Below are 26,284 nucleotides of genomic sequence, written 5' to 3'. Positions count from 1 at the left end.
CATGTGGATACAACTATATTTAAGAAGCATACCAGTGGTTTTATTTAACTAAATATAGATTCTAGCAAATAAGAAATAGCAAATAAAGGTGACAAAGCGTGAATAAACCATTTATTTGGTCATTTTTTGGTGCATTTTTGCACTTTTGGACGGTTTTCTACAACAAACTTTTCAAAAAACTGTTATCAAGCACCATGGAATGACTGTTGTTCATTTAACACTCTTGAACTCGGAGGAAGTGCTTCTGTTTAATCGTAACATCAACTTGCAGAGTCAAAATTATACAGTCGAACCTCTAGATCCAGGTAACAGAGTCTACTATGATGCATGGATACATGTGTACATGTTACATAATTATCATCTGTGATCTCTTTTGTCCCAGTTCTACTCTCTTGTACACTCCCCACCACAGTGACATAGAGCTGTGCACTGGAGTGCAGCCTTGACACACTTGCACAGTCCTCTGCATCCCTTTTTGCAGCCACACCTTAGTAGTTGCCGACATGCCTCAGTTGCCTCTGGGAGGGTTGTCCAGTATATGTCCCAGCCATTATCGCTGTGAACCCACCCCCAGTCACTGGGTGATGGGAGCTCTGGTGTGGACACCATCATCTGGCCCCAACAGTAGCCGGCTTGGTAGGTAGCTCTCTTGATGTGCTGTTTCAGGGCTTCACGAGTTGATGGGAGAGCATCTATTGATCTGCCATTCTGGGTGAACAGATGCTTGCGACACTCATTGACATGTTCCTGGCTACTGGTGCGATCATAGAGCACAACAACAAAACGCTCCAGTGCATCCATGTGGTCATCTACGGCTGAAGGAGTTGGCGTGGCAGCCAAGGCACGGAATGCTGCAGTGACATCAGTGACCTCATCACAGGCTTTCCAGGTTTCCCATGCTTTTTTCTTCCCCCTGCCTCCGAAGCTTGAAACGGTGTCGCATCCAGTGAAGGCATGGAAGAATGGCAAACCTCGACACTTGTTAGGTCCCAGTGCCACAGACATCTCGTGAGCTGCCAAGAACCTGAAGTTCTTTCCTGTGCCAAAAGCAACCCAGAGCTCATCAATGTCCAGACGTCCAGCTGCTGTCACCGCAAGGACCACGACATCAGTGTCTACTGTACGGATCGACACTTTGCTGTATCCCTGCCTCACAGCGTCTTCAGCATGGAGTAGCATTCTTGTGTCAGCCTCTTCATGGCTACAAGGGGCAAGACCAGCAACATCTCGGGCCTGCGTACAAACCACATCTTTTTGGTGGGTGCTGATGACTTGTTTGTCTGTGTATGTTGTTGCTATTCTGGTGGCTAGGAAGTCAAACAACTCCATCTTGTTCTCATCTGTGCGAAGAAAGGTCTGCCAGTTTCCAGGAATGGAACTAGATGGCTCGACTCATCTCCTGATGCCTTTGCCTCGCTTCTTCCTAGTGTCTGCCTTCAAACTGTCTGTGAGGTATTCATCCCAGACAATATCCATCCTGCTCGTATGCTGCAGCTGAGATGTGATGTATGGCAAGAATACTTCTGATGCATACTCGTTGAAGGTCTTTGCTGTGCCAGGTGGCAGCATACTGATGATCGCTGCACCATCAAGGATGATGACTTCAACTGCTGGACTAGCAGCAGCAGCAGCAGCATTCTCCTGTGGAAGGACCAGATCTTCTAAGCAGCCAACCAGATCAGACTTTGTTCCAAGTCTCATCTTGCCCATGTGTGACAGTGCAGGGGGACATGCTTGGTTCTCATGTGCGAAGAACTCATCAAGATCTCCATCACGTATCTGGGACGCAAGGAACAACCTGGAGAACAGGGAGCAGTCGTTCTTCAGATATGAAACCTGCAGCTGTGCTCTTGACTTCTCTCTGACTGGAGGTCGGCTGAAGAGAGGGAGGTTGTTTCTCTTGATTGGGTCGGTGATGGGCTTTGTCTGGTTGATAAGTCTCTCATGGACATAGGAGTCATGCGGTTCTTGTCCCAGCTTCTCGATCTGGCGTACAGTATTGATAACTGCTGGGTTTGCCAGGTCTCTGCTGTCTAGCACCAGGAGATCCTTGCTGTCATCACAAAATGGGTTGCCCATCTCCCCCATGACTTGAGTGAGTGAACGCACATCTCTAGCAAAGGCTGCCTGTGTTTGCTTGGTCTACTCGTGGTGTTTGTGAACAGCCTTCTTGGTCTCTGATGTGGCCTGGAACTCAGCGATCACTCTGGCCATCTCTGGACCAGACACCATCCAGCGGCGTAATGCAGCGGGATTCTCTGTCAGGCCTACAGCTCCTCCCGTCACCCTTAACTAATGCGTTATTCTGCTCGTGGGCTTGGTCGATGGCCATCGCAGAAAACGCATGAGTGGTCTTCTTTACTGTGAAGTTGCCGGCAAGAAACTGCGTGTATACACTTGCATGTTTGGTCGCCAGTGTCACCATGTCGCGCAGGTGAACTGGTATCCACCTGGCGTAGTTGGTATGACCCAAGGCGAAGAACCAGGGGACAATCTTGCTCAGGGCATCAATGTATAGCAGGAAGTTCCCTTCACGGACCGATCTGACGTAGATTAGGACAGTGAGTTCCAACTGTAGAATGATCCACCAGAAGTGGAACTGCGGACTGGCTTGCACACGTTCAGCACACCAATCTTCTAGATCCTGTCCCTCATCTGCTCCTTGGCTGAAGGCTTTCTGTAGGAGAAGATAGAGGCTACTGGCTGTGACCTGGTGAGCTTGCCGAGTGCGTGCAACATGGGCAGCCTTCAGGAAGGAATCAGCAGTACCAGTTGTAGCAACTCCTGCCTGCACCAGAGCTCCTGTCCACCCACTGCTATCCAGAAGATCACCCAGAGTTTTCAGTGCAGCCATCTCAATGTTGAGTCCACCAAATAGGATGACAAAGTGATCTTCTCCATGTGTTTCTGGCCATCTCCACTGCATCTATTTGGCGAGTGCGTACAGTGGCTGATCGACTGTGAGGACTGGGATCTGACCAGGGTTCAGAATCTCAACTGCTGTCTTGATGACGTCCATGGAGTGACGAATCATAGCCACGGACTTGGCCTGGTCGTAGAAGAGAGGCAGCAATGAGGTGAGGGTCACGCCACACTCTGGTTCCTCTGGAATGGACTGCTTGCTGGCATGATATGCAGCCCATGACACAGTCTCGTCTCCCTGTAGTAGTCTGATGCTACACTAACTGCCATCTGTTCTAGCCACCTGTCAAAATGACAAGAACTCATCAACACAATTAACAAGAGACAGGACCTCAGCACCACACACAGTTAACAAGAGATTGAGGCACATATATATGAATACAGAATATGTACAACTTTCAGATGATATATTTTCTGTGGCGTACCTGTATTCCACCTGCATTGCTTGAGGGATCAGTTGGCAGTCACTTCTGTTGGGACCAGCCAACTTGGGCATCGGTGGTTCACGTTTACCGAGAACCACAGGAGGTACAGTGGTGTATGACTCTGGCAGGTGTGCAGTGGTTGCTATTGTAGTAACATCATCTGAGACTACTACCCGCAGCCGTTGAACTCCACGCACTTCACTATTCGGGTGCTGGAACAGCGAGATGCCAGTGCCGTGGAACGAGTCTTGAGCACTAGTTGAGCTGGGATTGTGGTCGATGTTATCCACTGCGCCAGTTGTGAACAGACCACTCTTCAGTTCAGGTGGGCAAACTGCACCCTCCTGCTGGAAGAAGCGGCAGATACTGTTCCCAAAGTCCGTGGAGATGCTCAGCACCCTATCATCGGAGACTGAGAAACCCAAGTGGAACAGAGTGTCAACTAGGTCTCGTTTGCGAGTCTTTGTGTGCATCAGCATTCCCAGGTACACAGGCACGGGGGTCTCCCGATTGTGGCCGTGCTTGGTAGACTCAATACTCGTACTCTGTCGGCGGCGTGCGTAGCTGTTGAACATGAGGAGCTGTGAGATTGTAAGAGTGGGTGTTGATACAGATGAGTGGCTTGACTGCTCTTGGATCGTGGGACCATTCAGGATCATAGCAACAAGTGCCACGAGAGAATTTGGCACGGATTGTTCTTGGCAGAGGGTGTCAAATGAACCACTAAAGGCTGTCTTCATCTTCAACATGTCTCTTCGGACTATGTTCGCGGCTCGAGCAAGATGAACACCATCACTATCAGCATCGTGTTCACAGGCCTTGTGAAGGGCTGATCCGATGTCCTCGTTGAAAGCTAGCAGAACATCTCGGCCAGGCTTGTGCTCCTCCATGTCCGGAAAATATGTCATGATCCGGTGCTTGAGTTTGGTCGAGTGAACACGTCCAGTCAAGACTGTTCCAAGCTGTTTCAGCCAGTTGTTGTACAGACTTGTTAGGTCTGCCAGCTTGAACACTGGTGCCACAAGAGCGTCCATGCGGGCATCATCGATGTAGGACAGCAGTTCTCCGAGAGCTATGCCATGATTGATATCATCCTGGTCATCCAAGGTTCGCTTTGTGTCCCTTGCTTTGTTATAGAGGGAAACCAGACACTTCACATGGTACAGGGCATCTTGCGCCATCATATCTCCAGCACTCAGTTTAGCAATAAGTGGCTTGTCTTCCAGTTTCAGAGCACATTTCCTGACTCGTCTGTCCAGGTCAAAGGTAGAAGCTTTGCGCTAGGACTCGTTACCTGCTGGCTTGTCACAAAAGAAACACGTTTTGAGCAGTGACTGTGCGGTCCACACTCTGACGGGTATACTTTCATGTCACGCCTTCGGTATCCCCACTGGTTGTTTTCATCTTCTCTGCCCGAATCAATTGAGTTTTGTTGTATTGTAGTCTGCACGAATCATGCCACTTAGCCCTGTGGTGCTGGAAGGTGGACTCAATACCCTCACCATCGTCCAAGCGGGACATGTCGAGAGATTTTGGCAAGCAGTCAATCTCACTGAACCTGAGGAGGTTGTCTGCCAGAGTCTGGTATCCAGACCCTCCTGTACTTTGCTTGGAGTCAGCTGGACAATGAAGAGGCTCAGTGGTGTCCATCTGACACAGCACACATAGGTTCCAGTCTGTCTGGTTAATTGATGTAACAGATGTACTTGGCCCTCGCTGCTGGGGGTCTAATAGTTTGAAATGCTTGGCCATTGTCTTGAACCACCACCAATCAGTCACTGTAAAATTGGGAAGAACCACCACCAAGCAGGGGATTAGTCTTTGGGTACACTACAGTGGAGTTATCACCTGAAAACAGAATAGCAGAGTTAAAATGTTTTCAACTACGAACCCCAGCCCAGAGGAGATTCATATATACACAATGGCGATCTTGGGTGATTGTCACTCGATGTCCCCAATAGGCCACCATACATTATTTCTTTGTGCTGGACAGGACCATGTTAAACCCAAATCAATATGAACACACCATTGTAGTTTGAACATTTCTATGATGCAATTATGAAAATTAATACGTTGAGTACATCAATATCGATTTCGCAAATTTATGCATTTAATCGCGACATTGCCAGCTACCAGTATGTAATTAATAATGGAAATATTCATGGAGTCTAAGTTCCTTTCACCAAATTTGATTTTTGATCTATTTATATTTCCAGAAACAATATTCAGGTAACATTCACATGCATGATCATATTGAAGAGCTCTTGTTCCAGCCATGCATTATTGCGATGGTAAACTGTTATCTGTGTCCCTCATAGACCACCGTAGATGCATTTTTTAGTCAAATATGAAGTAGATAATGAAGCATGTGCATACGAGTTGATAATAATCATATTATACTCACTACATTGTGTTTTGCACCAAGCACATATGACTTTGCTGACCTTGTAGGCAGAATTTGTTATTTGTGGCAGCCATTTTGTAAAATGGCCACCATTTTGACCCGAGGGGTAATCTGGAATGTCCCTATATCCAAAATGTTTCCTAAGGGTATGCTATAACTGTGTACCAAATTTCATGCTTGTATCATCAAAGGCACAAAACTACCAGAATAACTGTCGTATTTGGCATTTTACTGCACACAGCGGGCCATGTGTGTGCTCCACTGTACATATAGTGTAGTCGATAGTAGAAAAATCGTACAAATTATGATGCAAGCATCAAATTTGGCATTTCTGTTCTGCTTTGTTTGATCTTTCTGATCAAATCTGCCCGATTGGCCATTTGAAAATCCAAATTTGAAAAAAAAAAAAAAAACTTCAAAAAAATGTAAAGTCACAGCTGGCTGAAATTCTTGAAGCGCAAGTGAACATCCCAGACAGAGAACCAAGGGGAGATGCAGTCATCATTGATGGCTCAGCACTTATCAATGCCCTACCTCCACGCACTTCAAAGATATTTGATGACTATGCTAAAGAAGCCATCATCCCAAAGGTGGAATCCTATGGTGCCAGGTACGAGAGGGTGGACGTAGTGTTTGATGTGTACAAGAAGTCAAGTCTGAAGTCCGAGGCAAGGTCGAAAAGGAGGCAAGGAATCAGAAGAAGAGTGACAGGAACCAGTAAGACCCCAAGTAACTGGAGAAGCTTTCTTCGGGATGACAGCAACAAGACTGAGCTGTTTCACTTCCTTGTGGAAAAGATGTGTGACGCACAGACGACAAGCACAGTCATTGTCACAAAAGAAGATGCCATTAGCAACACAAGGAAGTCACTGGATGCTGTGTCTCCATGTTGTCATGAAGAAACTGACACTCGAATATTTGTACACGCCAGGGACGCAACGACGGATGGTAGCAAGTCCATTAACATGAAGGCTAATGACACGGACATACTAGTCATAGCAATATCTGTACTGCCATCCTTACAGGAACTAGGTCTTGAGAACATGTGGATTGCCTTTGGCCAAGGAGCCAAGGCGCGATGGATTCCAGTCCATGTGGTAGTTTCTGCAATAGGGCCTGAGAAAGGTAGAGGGATCCCATACTTCCATGCGTTCAATGGATGTGACGTCGTGTCTGCCTTCCGCGGTAAAGGGAAGAAAACTGCATGGCAGACTTGGAACGTCTTTGATGATGTTTCTGAAACATTCACCAATCTCAGCCAGCATCCAACATTGATTCGTGATCTTGACTTTTTTGAAGTTTTTTTTTTATTTTAATTTTTTTTAATTTTTCAAAATTTGGATTTTCAAATGGCCAATCAGGCAGATTTGATTAGAATCCCCTGGAGAACAAATGTGCCAAATTTGATGCTTGTACCATCATTTGCACGATTCCTCTCAAAAATTCCTGTTATCTGCCCCACTAACATAGGCAATGTTTGTGTGCTGTTCATAAATAACTGATCCTGCTTTTGTACTGCATGTAAGAGATAGCATTTCCCAGGACAATTTTCCTTTTCTTTTTCAATGTAATCCCTGCAGTTGGGTATTTTCAGGAAATTGATGCATTCATTCACTTTGGTTCACCTACCTTGCCTGGGGCTGCCATTTGTATTTGTGAAATGCCCACTCCCTCCAGAAACTATGATGCGACTCCTTTGCTACAATTTATAGGTCATTGGATGGAATATGCAAAACAAAAAAAAGTTGTAATTTAATTCCTAATTTACTAAGTTTAGTTCAACTTGAAGGTATGCAGCAATATATGGGTTCTTATAATGTTGAAATGTGGTGAATGCTGGAATTTGTGACATTTTTGCCGTTCAGTGAGAATAATTAACAGGACTTTATAAGTTGAACCACAGAGTGAGAGTGAGATTGTATTTGCTCTCGGCAGGGCCGTCACGGGCATTTTGTAGGCATTGTATATGTGTATGGCTACATGGAAGGCCTAGAGGTATGCAAGCTCACTCGAAGCCATTCGCCTGGGTTTGAATTCCAATCAGGCTATAAACTGTCATCCTGATGTTTCACAGGCAGGATGATTCATCAATGTGTGTGAAATCCCTCTGGCAAACTGGCATCCCGTCTGCCGGCATTAGGTGGAGGACGTTAAATATCCCCACGGTGTCCTTCACGAAGAATAGGCAAGCTATCGTCGGTATAATGAACAAATTCCAAATTCTTTCTCTAACTACTGTTGGGATGCGATGGCAAACCACCCAGTATAACCCTTGCCAAGAAACTGCTCTGGCAGTGCTGAACCTGCCTTCTGGCAGAACATCAGAATACGAATGTATATGTGTGTGGCTTGAATGATCTTTCGCAGCATCAGCTAACTGCACTGTGATGGGTAACATCTGAAAGGTGTGCATGCAGGTGCAGAGAGGGTGCTTCCTTGATGGACTGCCTATGCCTATAACAAAAGCTATAAAGATGTTGGGTCGATGCCATGCCTGTATGTATGCTCACGTTGCTGTACATACCTGGGTGGGCTGCGGTATCATGTGCCTGCTTTTTGGACATCCAGCAACAGCACGTTGGGACAAACTAAACTTCAAGATGATGCATCTTTCTCTGCCTCAAAAGTCCAACTTGCGGGAGATTTAATTGTCATCCTTGGAGTCAGTAATATAAATTGTTTCCTCGTTATTATTTGTGTTTGTTCCATTAGTTAAACTCTCAAATGATTGCTGAGAGTAGGAAAGATTGTCACAATTGCTGCAGGTTTTCGTTGTAAGATTGTCACAAATGGGTCTTCGGCACGGTCATTGTTTGAGCCTCCAGCCTGAAAGCAGAATGTCTCGATGGTGTTTTTCATCAAAGGTTACCTCTCCCCCCCCTCCCTTTTTTTTTTCTTCTTACTGGCTTGTAGTCGACGCACTGTTGTTTAAGTTTAAGTATTGATCTGGTTTTTGCATTACAAATTCTTTTTTGGGGAGGGCTGGTGGATAAAAGAGCTTCCGATGTCAAAGCGGACAGTTTGATGTTTTCATTTTGTTCGAACTACTCGGCTCTGATTATTGAGCATTTTTTTGCAAACATTTCTCCGCATTGCCAGCCGCGCTCCAATTCCTTCCACCTCCAGTTAACTTCAGCCCTGGCCAACCAGTTTGTGAAAGACTTGGGCCAAAACTTTTCATTGTGACTGACCCCACAAGAAGGTGGAAATGATTGGAGCCATTTAAGGAGTAGTAGTATTAGTAATTATATGCACGGCTGTTCGCAGAATTCTAAATGTCAGTGTTCTTTACGCGTATGTTTGGCTCTCAGGTACCAGTCACATGACTCGAGATGTTCCGTGACATGGCGGGGGGAAGAGAGCAGGCTGGCACTGTTACATTTGTGACATTTGCCAATTTTATTCCTGTTTATTATTGCTCAGAGCACATCTCACAGATGTGATCATTTGTTGCTGTTATTGTGACGCACACTGCTTCAGATTGGAATTTGGGCCCAACAATTGACAACGCAGTTGTTTCATAGACTTCCTATGAATTGCCCACAATTGAGTTGATCATTGCAGTGGCGTGGCATGTGGTGCCTAGCAAAGGAAGGAAGGGATGCTACATTGGGGAAGGCGGTGTCAAACTAAATTATGGGAATCGAGGATGAACCAGACTTGAGACCATATATTTATGGATTTGGAGTCTCGTCTACAGAACCTGGCGAAAGGATTTCCTCAAGTCTGTTGAAGTGAAACTTTCTGAAGTGCATCAAGTTTAGACCCCACTGGTTTCACCGGAGGGGAGTGTAGATTTGCGCTCCGTCTGTCCGTCCATCCGTCCATCCCACCTGTGGTTTTCAGATTTTTCTCATTCCCTTTAACATATTCAACTGAAACTTGGTACACGGCTTTATTACGATAAGTTGCAGAATAAGTTTGAGTTTCAGGGTGTTTCGTCAATTTTTCACAGTTCTGCCCTATTTGGACATTGGAAATATCACGTCGGTCGGGGACATGGATTGCAAAGCAATTCTCGTTCTTGTTTAACATGTTTTCTTTTGTCATCATAGACCATTCAATCCTCTCTCAATAATTTGTACAATTTTCAAGAACATAACTGTATGGTAAGTGCACTGTATACATGTTCATATCCTGTCGGACCCCAACATTCGTGGAGGATGCGTTCCTGAAAACTTTCGCGAATGTTGGGGCATTGTATAAATGGGAAAAAGAGGGATAGGTTCCTGGCGGTTCATGATTCAGAAGGGGGAAAAAAATCAGAAATCTCGAATATGTAATGCACGGGGCAACAAATGTAGAAGCCGGTCAGAAAAACTGCAAATATGCCCCCGAAAAACCGCAAGAAAAACCGCAAGAAAAACCCCACAAAAAAAAAAAACGCACAACTACATGAAGCACAGGATCATGAATGTAGAAAAAAGTGGCCAGAATGGACAAAGAAGAAACCTCCAAGGGGGGGGGGTACTGGAAAATTAGAGGGATGGATTTTGGTGGGGTTAACGGTGGTAGGAAATATCATGGTTTCGGATTGGGGATGATGTGAAATGTGGTGGTGAAGACCTGGAGGGAAGAATGAGATCGAAGAGGGTGTGGAATTTGATTCCACAGGTGGATAAAAAGAGGCACAAATGAGTGGATGTGAGCAGTGATTCTGGATTTAGGTCGTTTCATCAGAATGGGGTTGATGATGGACCGTGTGAGCCGTGTAGAAACCTGGTGGGGAGTTGGGGGGGGGGGTGATAAAGCACTGAAAGAGCAGAGGGTGCATGACCAGAAAGGAGATGGTAGAAGACGGGGAGATCACGAACCTGTCTGTGATGGTGAAATGATAGACCCATAGACTCGGCTTCAGTGCGGGAGAGTCAAATGATGTTGAAGGTCTTGGTTTCCACGGCGTCAAGCTGACCAAGAGGGGAGAGCAGTACTCGTTCAAGTTGCGGATGAAGGCCCTGTCGGTGGATAGGATTTCAGGTGTGCCAAGGAAGGACTTTGTACGACGGGGGATGCCCAGTCGTCTGCTAGCTTTGGAGGCCAACTTTGAAACGTGGTTTGGCTAAGAATGGTCATGGCTGATAGTGAGGCCCAGGAGTTGGAATGACTGAACTTCTTCAAGAGGATTGTTAAGAAAGTACATCGGAGTGCTTGCCGGACGGTTCTTTTGGGGAGAGATCATGAAAGTGTGAAATTTGTCAGGATTGAAAGACGTATTCGAAGTGTTTGACCAGCTTGTGATTTTGTCAACATCTGAAGAGAGGGAAGAGGTTGCATCCTGCCTGTCTGTAGGATGAGGTACGTCATTGCAGAGGATGGAGTCATCAGCATATAGACGAAGAGGAATTTTGACAGTGTCAGAGAGATGATTTATGACGATGCGGAATAGAACGGGGCCCAGAACACTGCCTTGGGGGCACTGCAGCCTTGACGGGGAGAGGAAATGAAAGGATTCATTTGAGTGATGCATGTTGGCTCTGAGAGTAGAGGAAGTCAGTAAGCCATGTGTGGAGTTGGCCTTGGATGCCGTAGGCATTGAGTATGGAGAATAAGACAGGATGACAGACTGCATCAAAAACACGAGATATGTCCAGATAGACTGCCCTGATCTCACGTCTGATATTAAGGATCCGCATCCATTGTTGGGCGAGTAGAAGCAGTATGTTCAAGGTGGAGTGATTTGGTCTGAAACTAAATTGATGATCTGAGATGAGGTTGGAGAAAAGGAAAGGCTTCATAATCAACTGTGATGATGGATTCCATGACTTTGCTGATGATTGGAAGGAAGCCGATAGATAGGTCTGTAGTTAAGCGGATCAATTTTTTCACTTTTTTTATGTAGTGCATTGATGTTGGAGTGGACTTCCAAGCAGATGGAAGATGACTGAGCACAAATGATAGGGTGAAGATGGCAGAGAGAGGATGTGCAAGAGCAGGTTTTTAGGACACGTGAGCTGATGCCGTCCGGTCCAGTTGTCGAGTCAGAGTTGAGGGTTGAAAGAACCTTCTCCACCTTCCCTGGTGCAAAAGACACAGAGTCCAGGAGCAGTTGGATATGGAAGGGATGGATGTGTACCGAGGGTGGGGTGTTTGGGACTCAATATTTGGAAGCATCAAGTTTGGTTGAGATTGGATAAGTAATGAGCAAATAGTTTACCGTCAGACAGACAGACACCAAGTTGCATATTTTAGTATGAATGGCTGGCAGGATAGCCTGAGGTATGCATACTCACCTCTGAGTCCCAACCTTTGAGGTTTGAATTCCAACCCCACTCAAAACTGTCACTGTTGGGGTCTGGTGTTACACATCCAATGCGTCACCATCAGTGTCACATCTGCTGGCATTAGATCATGGATGTTGAAGATCCGATTGTGTCCTTCGTGAAGAGTGGGTGAGTTATCACTTGTCTCCTGGCCAAATTCCTGTCGCCTTCAGTTGGATGTCAGGGCCTGGTGTTGGCGCAGTGGTTAGGGCAGCGGCTTGGGATCCCAGGGTCCTGAGTTCAAGCCCCGTTGGCTGCTGAATTAACACCAGGGGGTTGACTCAGCCTGTCATCCTTCCGAGGTCGTCGAAATGAGTACCAGTGTACTGGTCCCGGTGTATGCCCCCGTTAGAATAGGTGTACCATATCCCTGTGTGTCGTAAGAGGCGACCAGGGTTGGCGTCAGGAAGGGCATCCGGCCATAAAACATTGCCTCAAGAAAAAGCCCAACCCCTGCACAGCAGGGAAAAATGGCTGTAAAAACGGTCATTTTATTTTTTTCTTCAGTTGGATGTCAGGCCTGGCCAGCCGGTTCGTAAAAGTAGGATTAATTGGGATATTAGAAAATGATGATGATGGTGGTAGTAGTAGTAGTAGTAGTAGTAGTAGTAGTAGTAGTTATGTTATATTACAAGATATTGAGGCACTTCATTGACCATGACAAAGGTTTTCTTTGACTCGGAATGTGAGAAGATGGGTTATGCTTTCAGCCAGTTTCGGAATAAGTGACCTGGAGTTCTTCTCAATCACTGCAAACTCGCTAGTTTTCAGGTTTATTTGAAAATTAAATGAAAAGAGCATCTGCAGCAGATGGCAAAATTCACAAACATGTGATGAACCTGTGCAATGCCAACTCCACACGACGGCACACCAACCCCATGGCACAATATCATAAACTCAACAGAAAACAATTAAAATCTGCATTTCCCTGAATAAAAGCACAAGATTATTCAATTTCACAAAGAAAGACAGATAATTATACATTCCCTTTGATCTTGATAAAAACATTCCCTTTGAATATAAATGATTTGTCGATGGTAAAAAAAAAAAAAACTTAAATGCCTGAAAAGTGATTAAAATCTGGATGTACATGTTGGCAATTCCCAGCATCGACATCCAGATATCCTGCTGTAACCTTTGAGCATTTTGAATGACAGCACACCCATTGGGAGATGTCATGACACCAACTATTTTGTCTACAAGGTCAAGGCTCGTGGAACGGTGTGTACACGAAATGGATCAGGATGAAACGGAACAAAAGCAACAGTGGAGGAAGCGAAAGAGAAAGAGAAAACACAAACAGTCGGGTTGAAGGCCAAGATAGAGGGAAACGTGGGTAGGAATGGATTGGGGGGGGGGTGTAGGAGAAGTCACATGAAGTGCACAACATGGATGCAGAAGGAAACTCTTGGGAGGGAAAAACTTGAAATTTGGAAAGAGCAGGGCTTGTCCGTAGGGTTAATGGGTTAGAAAAGATAATGGTTTTGGATGGGGGATAATCTAAGATGGTGGTAAACAGCTGTCTTGAAGAGTTGGAGGGAGGAATGAGATTGAAGTGAATGCAGAAAAAAAAAGAGGAACAAATGAGTGAAGGTGGGCAGTGATTTTGGATTTTGGAGTTTCACCAGAGGAAGGTTGGTTATGGACCATGGGGGTGACAGAGTAGAGGGTGCAAGAACAGAAAGGAGGCTGTTATAAGATGGAGACCACCGACCCTATCTGCGATGGGAAAGTGATCGGCCCAGAGACTCAGCTTGGTCATGTAACATTCCAATAATTTAGAAGGCCTCGGCTTCCACAGCGTCAACCAGAGCAAGGTGTGAGGCAGGGGAGCCAGCCAAGAGGGGAGACCAGTATTCCATCAAGGTGTGGATGAAAGCTTTGCAGGTCGATGTGAGTTTAGGTGTGCCAAGGAAGGAAATTTGTACAACGCAGGATGCTCAGGCAGTGACTGACTTTGGAGCTTCTATTGATTTCTAAATTGCAGCTTCCATTGATTTCTTCAAACTTTCATTGTAAAGAGAATTTGAAATGAAAACTGAGATCATCCGATCGATTCCTCAGTTAAAGGCTTAAGTTTGAAGTTGCTTTGACTTGGAATCTAGGTCGTGGTGGGTTACAATTTATCCAAGTCGGCATGGTGTCCTGGCCTTCTGGCAACATCCCCACTTGTATCCACACTTGTTTGATAAAATTAATCAGCCGATATTACCCAATCAACATTTTATAGCAATCTTGAGCTGCTGGGCCTGTATGGAGAGTGAAGGTGACTGTCACAACATGATGGTGCGACGCAAGGGAAGCACTGCTTGATCCTTTGCATCCTTGGACAACACACCACTGGTTCTCATTCGTTCTTATCATCAGACCTTATTTATTTTATTAATTCATTCATATATATAATATTTATAGTTATATATTATATATATTTCCAAAGCTCATGAAGGATCCTGAATGTAAGTTGCATAGTGGGGTGGGGGGCGGGGGGGAGCAGAAAGTGCATTATCACGTGAACGTCCAAAAGGGGCCAATGGCATTACCGAACTAACAGAGAGTGTAAGAGGTTTCTAAAATACAGTATATTATATCTTTTGACTGCCAATAATCATATCATTGCAAGTCTTTCAGGACCTCGAGGAGGTTGACCTCGAAATTTTCTCAAAAGGATTAGCCGATTCAAATTTGTCCTTTATTTAGTAAATGTTCACTGTGATAATTGTACATCGCACGTATCCTGGCAGAGAATGATGCTACCTGACAAGCCCATAGCGACACGTTGCTCCGGTGCACACTTCAAATCCTGACCTGACCTTTACAGTACACTACCACTAATTGATATGATTGATAATAATTATTATCAGTATTGCGATTAATGAAAATAATCTTACTTTTTGGGACCTTTCGGTGTGCATGCAAATTATTAAAATAATCTTCCAAAAACAAGTGGGTATGATCAACTTTTGTGACCTTTTGGTGTGCGTATACAACAGCATGAATGATGATGATTCACGTTTAATTTCGATGCTGTGTTTTAGGTTGATTTGCGGCCTCGATTTCTTCTTCAATTTGTAACGTTCTGTTTATCTCCAGATATTTATCTTCCACCCTAAATCAATAAAGTGGAGGATATGTTTGTTTGTCGTTTTTAAAAAAATTTTTTATTATTATATATTTTTAATTACCCTTAAATATATCCCTGTCCCTCTCTCCCCCTGCCCTTCTACCACTCCGGTCGGTGTCCATGGGAAAGACATTATTAGACATCAGTGTACATTAACATGAATTGCAAGGCCATTCGTAGATAAAAGGAAAATGTATCCATATCTCCCAGTGCCATTAGATGCATAAGGCCAGAGAGGGCAAATACATAAATTAAACTTTGAAAACCATCCAAGTAGTGTCTCGTTGTCTAGTTAGTTTTTAAGGCTGCTAAGCGTTTAGTCCATTAAGTTCTCTGAACAAGAATCTTGCAGGCTCTGCAGTTTCTTTTGGTTGCAAGGTATAGCAAATGGAAAAGAGAGTGAATTGCAGAGTGCAAAAATAATGGGATGGCAGCAGGAAATTACTCTGGAAAGTTAGCATGGCAGCAGAATGCGATGATGACGTGATTGTTAATTAGCAATATGTGCAGGAAATGGTGGTGTTTAGGGAATTTTTGAAATAGCTTGAGTTTGTGATTTATTGGTAGAAAATATTCACTAAAATTAGTTGGTTAATGCGGGATGGGGACTTCTGCCCCAGCTATATTTCTTTTATTTTTGAGAAGCAAGGCTCGGTGAAAGAATATTTGGGACATTCATATAAATCATAAGGGGAATAAATATATGAAAGAGGATGGGTAGAGAGAACGATATTCACGTGAGGCACAACAGACCATCATTTTTTTTTTAACCTCTGCCACTGAAGGTGAAGGATGTTGTTTTCACCCCTCTTTATTTGTTTGTTACCTGCAGAATCGAAGATTTTTCAAATATATTGGTCAGTCGATTTTTAGGTCATCTCTACATCTCAGTAGAGATTAACTAATAAAAACAGTCTCGAAGTCTGTCCGTCCGTCCGTACGCCCGTCCGTCCGTCCACAATCAAACCGAGTGGAGACAAATAACCAATAGTGGAATGGATAGAGGTCGATGAGACATGCACAACGATATAACTTTCAAGGTCGTCCAAGGTCGAGGTCAACGTCACGAGGCTGTTAAAGTTGCGAAAATCGTCGATTTCAAATCGTATCTCCTCCCTCATTTATCAAGAGAGATCAAATGTTATTAGTGATTCAGATACTACGGATTATTATCTAGAACAACACGAGCCATTTTTTTGAAATTTGCTCTCGTTCCGATTTTATAGTTTTTATCCCCCTCGTGGTGCACCGGAGACCTCAACACGGTCTTCCGCGCTGATTGTTTCCACCTTTCGCACTGCATAAGGTTGATCGGCACTGAAATTAAGCGAATTCAACCTGAAATTCACTTTTAATGAGGGAAATGCATCGAATGCGTTGGGTGGGTGGGTGGGTGTCGGTGCCGAGATTCCGCAGATTTTGGCAGGCACGGGATGAAGCCTAGAATTGTCTCCTCGAGGGAATGCTTACTGTTGGGGTCTGGGAGATTAATATTTACATTTTTGAGGGTTTTAGAACACGCTTTACAGGTCTCTGTAAAAATTCCGGTGCAAAAGACGTTTTATGATTGTATAAAAAATATTTCGTCCACCACGTCACGGCTCGTCACGTGACACCACGCGCGAGAACAAAAGGCGTCGTTGAGTCACGTAAAGGTTTTGCGTGTGCGCGCTGACGTCATCGTGCTCCTCTACTCTGAGGCCGAGATACGACTTGATCGACACTGAAGTAAAGCGAATTCGACCTGAAATTCACCTTTCGATTATAGATGCCCCTAATTTGATTTTGCTTCTGTCGACCTCTGGCAGAGATGACCGGCACTCCCGCTCGGGGGAATTTTGTTATTCTGTCTCTGTTGGATTTGCTATATATGCTAGATATCCCTTATTGTCGGGTTTTCCGTCTGTCTGTCTGTGTGTGTGTATGTGTGTCTGCAACGTGAGGCTCCACAGCACGAACCAGCGAACCGATTTCGACGAAACTTTGCCAACAGGTGCCATTTGGGATGGGAATGTGCGCGTTTGAATTTCGTTGCCTAGCAGCCACCCGTTGCTGTGCACCGGCCGAAAAACCGCGTTCAGTATTTTCAATACTTGTCCTTCAGTTTTGAATGTAGAGAAACGAGACTTCAGAATTAAAAACTTCGAGATATTTAGAAAATTTTACTCGAGCCGATTTTTGATTGAGGTTTTATTTTTCAAATGGTAGTCCTTCAAAAATCGGATGTCTATTTGCCGTCATTTTTTATGAGGGGCTTAGGAAAGTGGGCGGAGCTTCGGGAAAGTGGACGTGGTTGCTGGAAAGTGGGAGTGGCATAGGAAAGTGGGCGTGGCTTATGGAAAGTGGGCGTGGCTTATGAAAAAATTGTGTGGCTCAGGAGGTGTGGTCAAACAAGAGCATTGAGAGAAGTTTATCGGGTTTTTTGTGTGTGTGTGTGTGTGTGTGTGTGTGTGTGTGTGTGTGTGTGTGTGTGTGTGTGTGTGTGTGTGTGTGTGTGTGTGTGTGTGTGTGTGTGTGTGTGTGTGTGTGTGTGTGTCTGTCTGCAACGCGAGGGTCCACAGCACAAACCAGCAAACCGATTATTTTTCAAATGGTAGTCCTTCAAAAATAGGGTGTCTATTTAACGTCATTTTTATGAGGCGTCCCAGTTGGCAAAATACGCAATCGGAAAAATCTTGCCAGGCAGAGGAACAATTGCCTGTGAACCAATACGTCTTGGCAATGAATCTTCGTCGGTGGATCGGTCAGAATGAAAAGCATCGTATCCAGCGTTTCGATCCTAGCGAATCGCTCGTCGCCTACCGGCTTGTCTGTTTGTCTGTCTGTCTCTCTGTCTGTCTGTCTCTCTGTCTGTCTGTCTCTCTGTCTGTCTGTCTGTTTGTCGCCTGCAGGTCACAATTTTAAACCGATCTTCACAAAACTTCGCCACATGGTAGAGTGTGTCATAATGAAGAAGCCTATTGTTTTTAAGGTCAAAAGGTCAACAACTTCAGTGGGATTTCTAAATCCTCAATTTTCATCCGATTGACTTGAAATTTGAAGAGGATTTTTATATCAGGTCACTGAATTCAATCACCAATTACTTTTGAGGTCAAATTTGTTTCATAGATTTTGCAAGTGTCGTGCTCTGCACGACGTCTTCTTGTTTGTCTGTTTTTCTGTCTGTCTGTGTGCAGAATATCTCAAAAAGTTGGGGACCGATCCGGATGAAAATTTGTGGGCAGATTCGGTATGTGACAAAGACAAATTATTTAGATTTTGGTGAAGATCCGGATCCGGATCCGGCTATTTGAATTTTAGGGGTGATTCTTCACCATTGACACATATGGCCAAAAATGATATTTAGCACGATATCTGAAAAAGTTGTGGACAGATTCAGATGAAACTTGGTGGACATGGTGGTTTGACCATGACAAATTGATTCAATTTCGGTGAAGATCCGAATCCAAATCTGGATACGAGAATTATTTAATTTCTCAAGTGATTCTTCACCATTGAGAGATTGGGCCAAAACCGATTATATGTAGAACGATATTTAAAAATGTATTGGGCCCGATATGTTCTCGTGGATCAGGCATTACGTGGCGGAGGTGTGCGCTATCCCGAGTGCCCTTATCGTTTTAGTTATGGCATTGCTCGAGGTGTCCTTGACGGTAGAATGAAGTTTTGAAGGGTAATTGAATGATGTCTATGCTGTATGCAGTGACTGAAAAAATATGGCTTCTTGTACCAATTCTGACATGTATATTAAAAGTAAATGTAAAAACACAAAACCTAACAACATATCTGGGAGCACAGAAATGTGAACATGAACCAGGAGCGAACTATTACGAAAAAAATCTGACTTTCGATTACAGAAGAACTTTGCAGCAACTACAGAGCACAAATGATGGAAAAATGTTCAAGTCCAGAAATTTAGATTCCCTTAAAGTAAAAGGGTAAAAATCTGTGTCAAAAGGGCAGAATACATTTTAAATTAAAAAATGGCAAAATGTAACATTATCCTCTGCAGAATTAAAATATCCCCATCACCATCTTCATAACAAGCAGCTAGCTCCAAAAACTGTTCCTTGCAACAGAAGACCAACACGAAGATGAACTCGCTTTGTGCTGCCAAGAACAGCGGTGTTCGGTGTAGTTAATGGATCGAAGTGCCATGGCTAATGGATAAACTTCCAGATAGTACATGCTACCCACATGGCATCTGAGCCAACGGAGTAGAATAAATACCCCCACGATACCCCAGATGGCAAGAATAAATGACCACCCATGGAAGTGCCTAAAAATAGAGGACACTTATCTCCACAACTTTTTAGGTGTTGTATTCTGAAAATGTGCATTGCCCTCTCTCGAGGTCGAGTTAAAGCATCAGGCAATGACAGTTGTTGATATCAATTAGATCAAACGATATGAATAAATTATAATAGACCATTGACTGCCAGTCATAGGAAAGGGAGGAAAGGGGGTTATAATGCATTCCATCACTCCTCTGAAAGTGGCTTCACTTTGATTGGCCCATCCGGAATCACTGCAAAGTTTAACCCAGATCAAGAGAACTCATGATGAACAGGATGGCTTGAAAGTTTCTTTACCCCTCCTTAGTAAAGCATTTATTCTTAACCCTCTGAACCCTGAGCTCCTTGGACTTTTGGCTCCCCCGCCCTGAGCTCCCTGGTGAAAAATCTGGCCGCTCAGGTATATGGAGGTTTGAATAGCGGCTGGTAAAACGGCCGCTCGGGTTAAAAGGGTTAAACTCTCTTAATAGGTGCAGGTTTCATTGTGCAGTACTGACAATAACCTGTATATTAAAAGAGTTTATGAAGGAATGCTGTGCTGGGGAGGGTTAAAGCAACTTCCAGGCGATCATATACTCAGTCACTTCTGCAAGAGGAAGAACTGTAAGTGGTAGTATTGCCAAGGAGAGGCATCGATGGATGAAAAATATCCACCTCTTCATGCATACTATCATTTAGTAGATTAAAAGGGTAATTGAGCAATGGATTAAAAAAACATTGATGACAATTTGAAAATACTCTGTAGTTTTTAAAAGATAAGTGAATGATGCTGATAATGTGATAACCTGATAACCTCTCTCTCCTCTCTCTATCTCTCTATCTCTCCATCTCTCTGTCCCTCTATCTCTTCTTGGTGTGTCCACCTGTGGCCCAACTCCCCCACTGCCATTCCGTGGCCTTTTTACCATCCATGACATCATTCTTCCACGATTGTGTATCGAAAACAAATAGAAGGCCCAACCACTACGAGAGAACATTGAGAAGTGAAGTGACTGGACATGCATCGAAAGTAATGCATTCCATTATTTAGAGTTGATAAAATAAATTGTCTCTTGGAGCTTGTGCTGTTCAGGTGTTTAAAAACGTAATTGATCTATTAAGCGTTGCATTTGTAATCGCATTCACCAGGACTTGTTTAATTGAACTGAACATGTGTGGCATTTATTTATTTATTTATTTATGTATTATTACTGCAGCTCCATTAAATCATGACAATTGCAAAAAAGCTCTTGAGAGGTTATTAACATGGGAAGCAGTCAATTACAGAGCATCATTAATTTATAATGCTACTTCAAAACTGTGTTCTTATTGACAATGATGCGTGATTGGCAACTTGCACTAATTCAGGATTTGTAAATATGCCAAGATGCTCACATCATCATCATCATCATCATCATCATCATCATCATCATCATCATCGTGCAAGAGTTGTTGTGTTCATCACAGCTTTGGAGAATTGTGATTGGCATTCCCAGAGATTCTCAAGGTCCATTTGTTTGCGAGTATTGAGATTCACAAATATCAGTGGGTTCACTTGTGTATGATGTGGACAGCTTAGTGTTAGGCGTCCCATCTGTGAGCATCGATTGCTGGTGGACGTTAAAGATCTCACGGTGTCTTTCGCAACGAGTCTGCTAGTCATCGTCAGAACCTGGAACAAATTACGAACCACTGCCTTGACTTGATCAAGGGAAGAGACGGACACCATCAGGTCTACTTTGACAATGGAAAAGTCAGCATTATATGCTGATGATCTTTAAAGTCACAAGATAGATGATGACGATTGATTTTTTTTATTTATTTTTATTTTTTTTAATGAAAGTTAGTTTGGATATTGATAACATTCAAGCAGCATGTGGATTAGACACAAAGCAAGCAATAGTTGAACAGTTGGATTTTCGAAATTTCATACAAATATACATGAGTGATATAAAAGATACCGGGCGTAGTGGCGTGCGCCTGTAATCCGGCGACTCGGAGGCTTGGGTTGGAGGATCGCTTGAGGACGGGAGCTCTGCGCTGGGCCGCGCTATAAGAGGGTGTGGGGTAGCCCGGAATCATGGCAAAACCCAATCCTTATCCCTGTGTCATAAGAGGCGACCAGGGTTGCGTCAGGAAGGGCATCCGGCGTAAAACCTGTGCCAAATCAGTATGCGGATCATAACGGATGATCCGCTGTGGCGACCCCGAACGGGAGCAGCCGAAAGAAGAAGAAGAAGATACATGAGTGATATAACGGTGACTTTAGCATGTTATAGGCATGTAGAAGTCAATATGAACTGGTTCTGATGGTGGCAACAAAAGGTCATGCAGTGCTTGTAAAAAAAAACAAAAAAAAAAAACAGTTTATCAGTGCATCAAGTTGAATCAACAGAGCATTGATCGAGCTATGGGAAACAAGGAAAGCCTGACCCTTTGGACATTAACCCTTCATCATTGCTCCGCCAAAGGGTTAACGACAAACGTTGGTGCTTCCCACAGCAGTTGGCATACCTCAACGTCCTGTTGTTTGCATCCACTGTTCTACCCGTCTGCTGATGCAGATCGATGCAAGCCTTCACGAGCAAGTCTTGTTCTTAATTCCAAGTCGTGCATCGGCTTCTTTTTTTGAAAAAGCAGAAGCTCAAGGACTATGAGGAGGGGAAGAGGGTAAAACGATGTGCCAGCCTTAATTCTCCTTTAATTAGACCTTCAAAATGTACTCATTTATCTTTGCAATAAATTGCTAAAAGTATTGAACCGGCACACCCAAGCCTGAAATGAACCACTCCAATCTGAATGTGCATATTTCTCGCCGCACTGCAAATCATCGTGTTTCTATAAAGCTGTGCAGCAAGTGTTGAAAATTCCGGCATCATAAAGATACCATGAGGGAAAGGGATTTGAGTGACCTTCAACATGCCGCCCCACGTTGCCAACATTTCCGCGGGCCACGCCAAGTCAACTGTGTGCAATCTCCTTGAGAAATTGAAGAAAACTGATCATGCTGTTGCTGAATTAGGCCAGTTAGGCCAGAATGATTGAGATACTGAGGCAAAGGAATTGCGTGCAACTTTATTCCAAATATATCCTGAATTTGATTTTTGAACCTTCAGTGGTTGTGTTCCATTCCAAAGGCAGGCCGACAGCATATTAGAAATGTAATACTGTAATTGGGAATTATAACCCTGTATGTTGCCTTACTGGACAATTATCATGGTGATGTGGTGTTTTCAATTTGTGTTGATCAATTTTTGCTCTGAAGTGCCCATTTGCAGTAAATACAATGTTGGACTGTCCTAAAGAGACCCTAGATATGACTCTCTTAAGGAGCCATTTTAACCCCATAGATGTACAGTACTGGATGATGAAGGCCCTCATCTTGAGTATTGGGACATTCATAAATCGTGAACATTTCTATGGTTAAGAACCAATCCTGGGCAGGTTGGCCCTCCATCACAGGGCAACGGTGTTAAAAAAAAAAATGTTTCCTTACAAGGAACTTCACCACAGGAGAAGACCATTAATGTCCATCAAACCTTGCATGAGTACATTTTTTGTATTCAAAGTCGAGGCTCATGGAGGAGCTAGAACGTAGTATGGATCAGGAATCAACAGAACAAAGGGAACAGTAGAAAGAGAGTTGGGGAAGCACATCAACAGGAGGGTTGAGGGACAAAATCGAGGGAGACATGATCAAATAAGGGATGTAGGGAAGGAGGGGTAGTACGAGACACGTGGGCTGGACAAGATGGATCCATTGGAACTAGAACAAGTCATCAAAGATTGCATACCCTCGCCCAGTCGTGTTTTGCGTGGTTTTATAGTATGTATTTTATAAACGCATTCTAATTCGACATTTTTTTCAGATGTACTCAGAATTATATATGTACATACTTTATAGACTTATTGATATTCTAATTGTGTATATATATATATATATATATATATATATATATATATATATATATATATATATATATATATATATATATATATATATCTCCTTCATGCAGGAGTGTGTTGGCATAAATTCTCTATGTAAATGTGTACCGTTTAGCGCCACGTGGTTGTGGTGGTGGCAGATGGTATTACAATGTATTTTTTTTTTACCTGGGAAACGCTGAGGTTGAAGCACTCTTTTCATGGATACATTTGTCATCCTTCACCCCACCCCCCCACCTCCCAACCCAACCACAAATGAAGGGTCCTGTCAAAGCCTGTCTTCGTGTGTGAGGCATTTGTCGTGAGAATGGACATCAGGAAGTGGAAAGGGGGTCAGATGCTATTTTGAGTCTGCACAGTGAGGGCAAAGTGACCAATATAGCATTTTTTTGGCAAACAGGACTAATTGGTCAACCAGCGAAGTGATGGGTAGGCTCTGCTAGTACTTTATGGACATACTCGCAATTCTAATTCTACAACTTTGTAGACGTACTCACATTCTAATTGTAAATACTTTATCGATGTACTTGGTTGAAAAGAGAGAACGTGTACGACTGTCTACCATTAAGGTGGTGTTTGTGGCCTCCGTTAGCACATTCTGTGCGGACAAACAGACAAACAAAAAGACGAATTGACCCAAATGCAATCCCCTCTCCTTTGGCGAGGGTAAAAACTGAAACGTGGAAAGATGTGGGCTCTGGGAGGGTTAATGAGGTAGAAAAGATGATGGTTTGGGATGGAGGATGATCAGAGATGGTAGTGAACAGCTATGTTGAAGACCTGGAGGGAAAAATGAGATTGAAGAGAATGTGGAAGTTGATTTCACAGGTGGAGGTGGGTGGTGGAAGCAGAGAAGAGTGACGGAAGAGTCGAGGTGAGCAGTGATCCTGGATTTTGGGAGTTTCACCAGACTGGCTCATCGACTCTGCTTCATTGTGAGAGATTCCAATAAACTCGAAGATTTTGGTTTCCACATCATCAAGCTGAACAAGGGGTGAGGCAGGGGCACTAGCCCAGAGGCGTGTCCAGAACTCTAAACTGCGGATGAAGGCCTTGCAGGTGGATAGGACTTCAGGTGTACCAAGGAAAGATTTTGTACGATGGAGAATGCCCAGTTGGCGGCTTGCTTTGGAGGCCAACTTTGAAATGTGGTTTGCCGAAGAAAGATCATGGCTGATAGTGAGATCTAAACGTTTGAGTGCCTGAACCTCAAAAAGATTAAGAAAGCAGATGGGGGAGGAGGGGTGGGTTGCCAGACTGTCCAGAGAGAGACGGAGACATATTCCAGGTGTTTGACCAGCTTGTAATTATATAAAGGTATGAAGAGAGTGAAGAGGCTGCCTGCCTATCTGAAGGATGAGTGATGTTGCAGCAGAGGGTGCAGTCATCAGCAAAGGGATAAAGGTGAAGGTAATTTCTCAGAGTTAGATAGGTTGTTGTTGTTGTTGTTGAACATTCGGAAAAGGACATGGTATTGATCAAAAATACGTGGAAAAGGACAAAAAAACCCAAAAAGATCAAAAACAATATTGCCAACTTATTGTTGTGCATGATCTACTCTTTCTACATGCTGAGTGTCAAGCAAGGAAGCAGAATGTACCATTTAAAAAGTCTTTGGTATGACTGATGGGGTTTGAACCACCATCCTCTGAGACTCGAAGCAGATGCTCCAATCATTTATAACTCAGACATTGATCAAGTCCAATGCTATATTATGGGTGTTTTTTTTTTCTCTCAGTTAGTTTGTTCATCACATCTCTTGTCTTTAACAGTTAAAGGATTGCTTCTAGGTCCTCTTGGATCTTTTTTGTTTCCACAATTCAAAATTTCTCAAATCAACCTGTTGCGAATGTCATGTGAAGAGACATTACTCACCTTCTGTAAAGCTTGAGAGATGAAAATGACTGAGAATTGAATGTCTTCGTTGGCAATATGCAATCCAACACAACTAATACTGAACACCCTGACAAATAAGATTGAATGTGATATCATCGCATTCTCAGCCTGGTGTTGGCTTAATGGTTCAGGTGGCTGGTTAAAGATCTTAGGTCTTGAGTTTGAGACCCTTTGCGTTGAATTAACACCAGGGGGGTTTGACTCAGCCTGTCATCCTTCCGAGGACTGCATACAAGTCAATAAAATAAATAGAAATCGCATTCTCATTGGTTTGTAATAGTTTTTATTAAACCTCATGTAAGATTATTATTATTAATATTAGTATTATTATTATTATTATGCTCGTGATGAATTAGACACACCTACAAATCCTAAGGTGTCTGATTAAATCTCTTTGCCCTCCATTTATACCACATTGATTTGCTGGATCAACATCGGCTCTATGAGGTTGGAAGGTGAGCATCAATCCTAGGAGTTATCGTTTCAATATTTAAGGTCAGTATTTTTTGATATATAGATATATATATATATATATATATATATATATATATATATATATATATATATATATATATATATATATATATATATATTGTTACGTTTGAGGGGGCGGGTATGCATTCAAAGGGTAATTAGGATGTTTAATTAGGTATGCCATGCTGTTCGAGTTTACCAGGATCTCGATGTAATAAGTAGTAATTCAGTGGTGATAAGTTGTCTAGTAAATGTTCATTTCTTCAAGGGGGAAATTATAATTGTCACGTAATTAGATAGGGACACGGGATAGGGTAAGTGTGTCTGCGTAAACCCCTTTTAGTAGTCCCTGGAGGCTGGCCGTGACGTCACAGGACAGGGCTGCGGATGGCTCCTCCCCGTGATCACGATTGGCGGAAGGCGACGGCGGTGGGCCAATAAAACGGCTCGATTGGAAGTGACGAGGACGGGAGGATAAAAAGGTTCTGTTCGGGGTCGAAAAAGAAGAGGAAGAAGATCGGGACAAAAAGATCGTGTTTTTTTGGTGCGGAGGCTGTTGCGCG

General features: G+C 43.6%; 1 protein-coding gene and 2 pseudogenes across 7 annotated transcripts in view; 1 reads left to right on the top strand and 2 right to left on the bottom strand.

The window, feature by feature from the left end:
* LOC147032042 (sodium/calcium exchanger 1-like) overlaps positions 1–26,284 on the top strand; it is a 424,503-nt gene that overhangs the window by 43,547 nt on the left and 354,672 nt on the right. The window lies entirely within an intron of this gene.
* Positions 1,393–3,192, bottom strand: LOC147032047 (uncharacterized; annotated as a pseudogene).
* Positions 3,198–5,247, bottom strand: LOC147032046 (uncharacterized; annotated as a pseudogene).

The sequence above is a fragment of the Eptatretus burgeri genome, chromosome 2 (assembly GCF_056783735.1).
Source record: "Eptatretus burgeri isolate ZD-2024b chromosome 2, Ebu_testis_v1, whole genome shotgun sequence".
In the NCBI taxonomy this organism is placed as follows: domain Eukaryota; kingdom Metazoa; phylum Chordata; class Myxini; order Myxiniformes; family Myxinidae; genus Eptatretus; species Eptatretus burgeri.
Note: the sequence above shows the minus strand (reverse complement) of the source record. Positions and strands in the feature narration are given on the sequence as shown.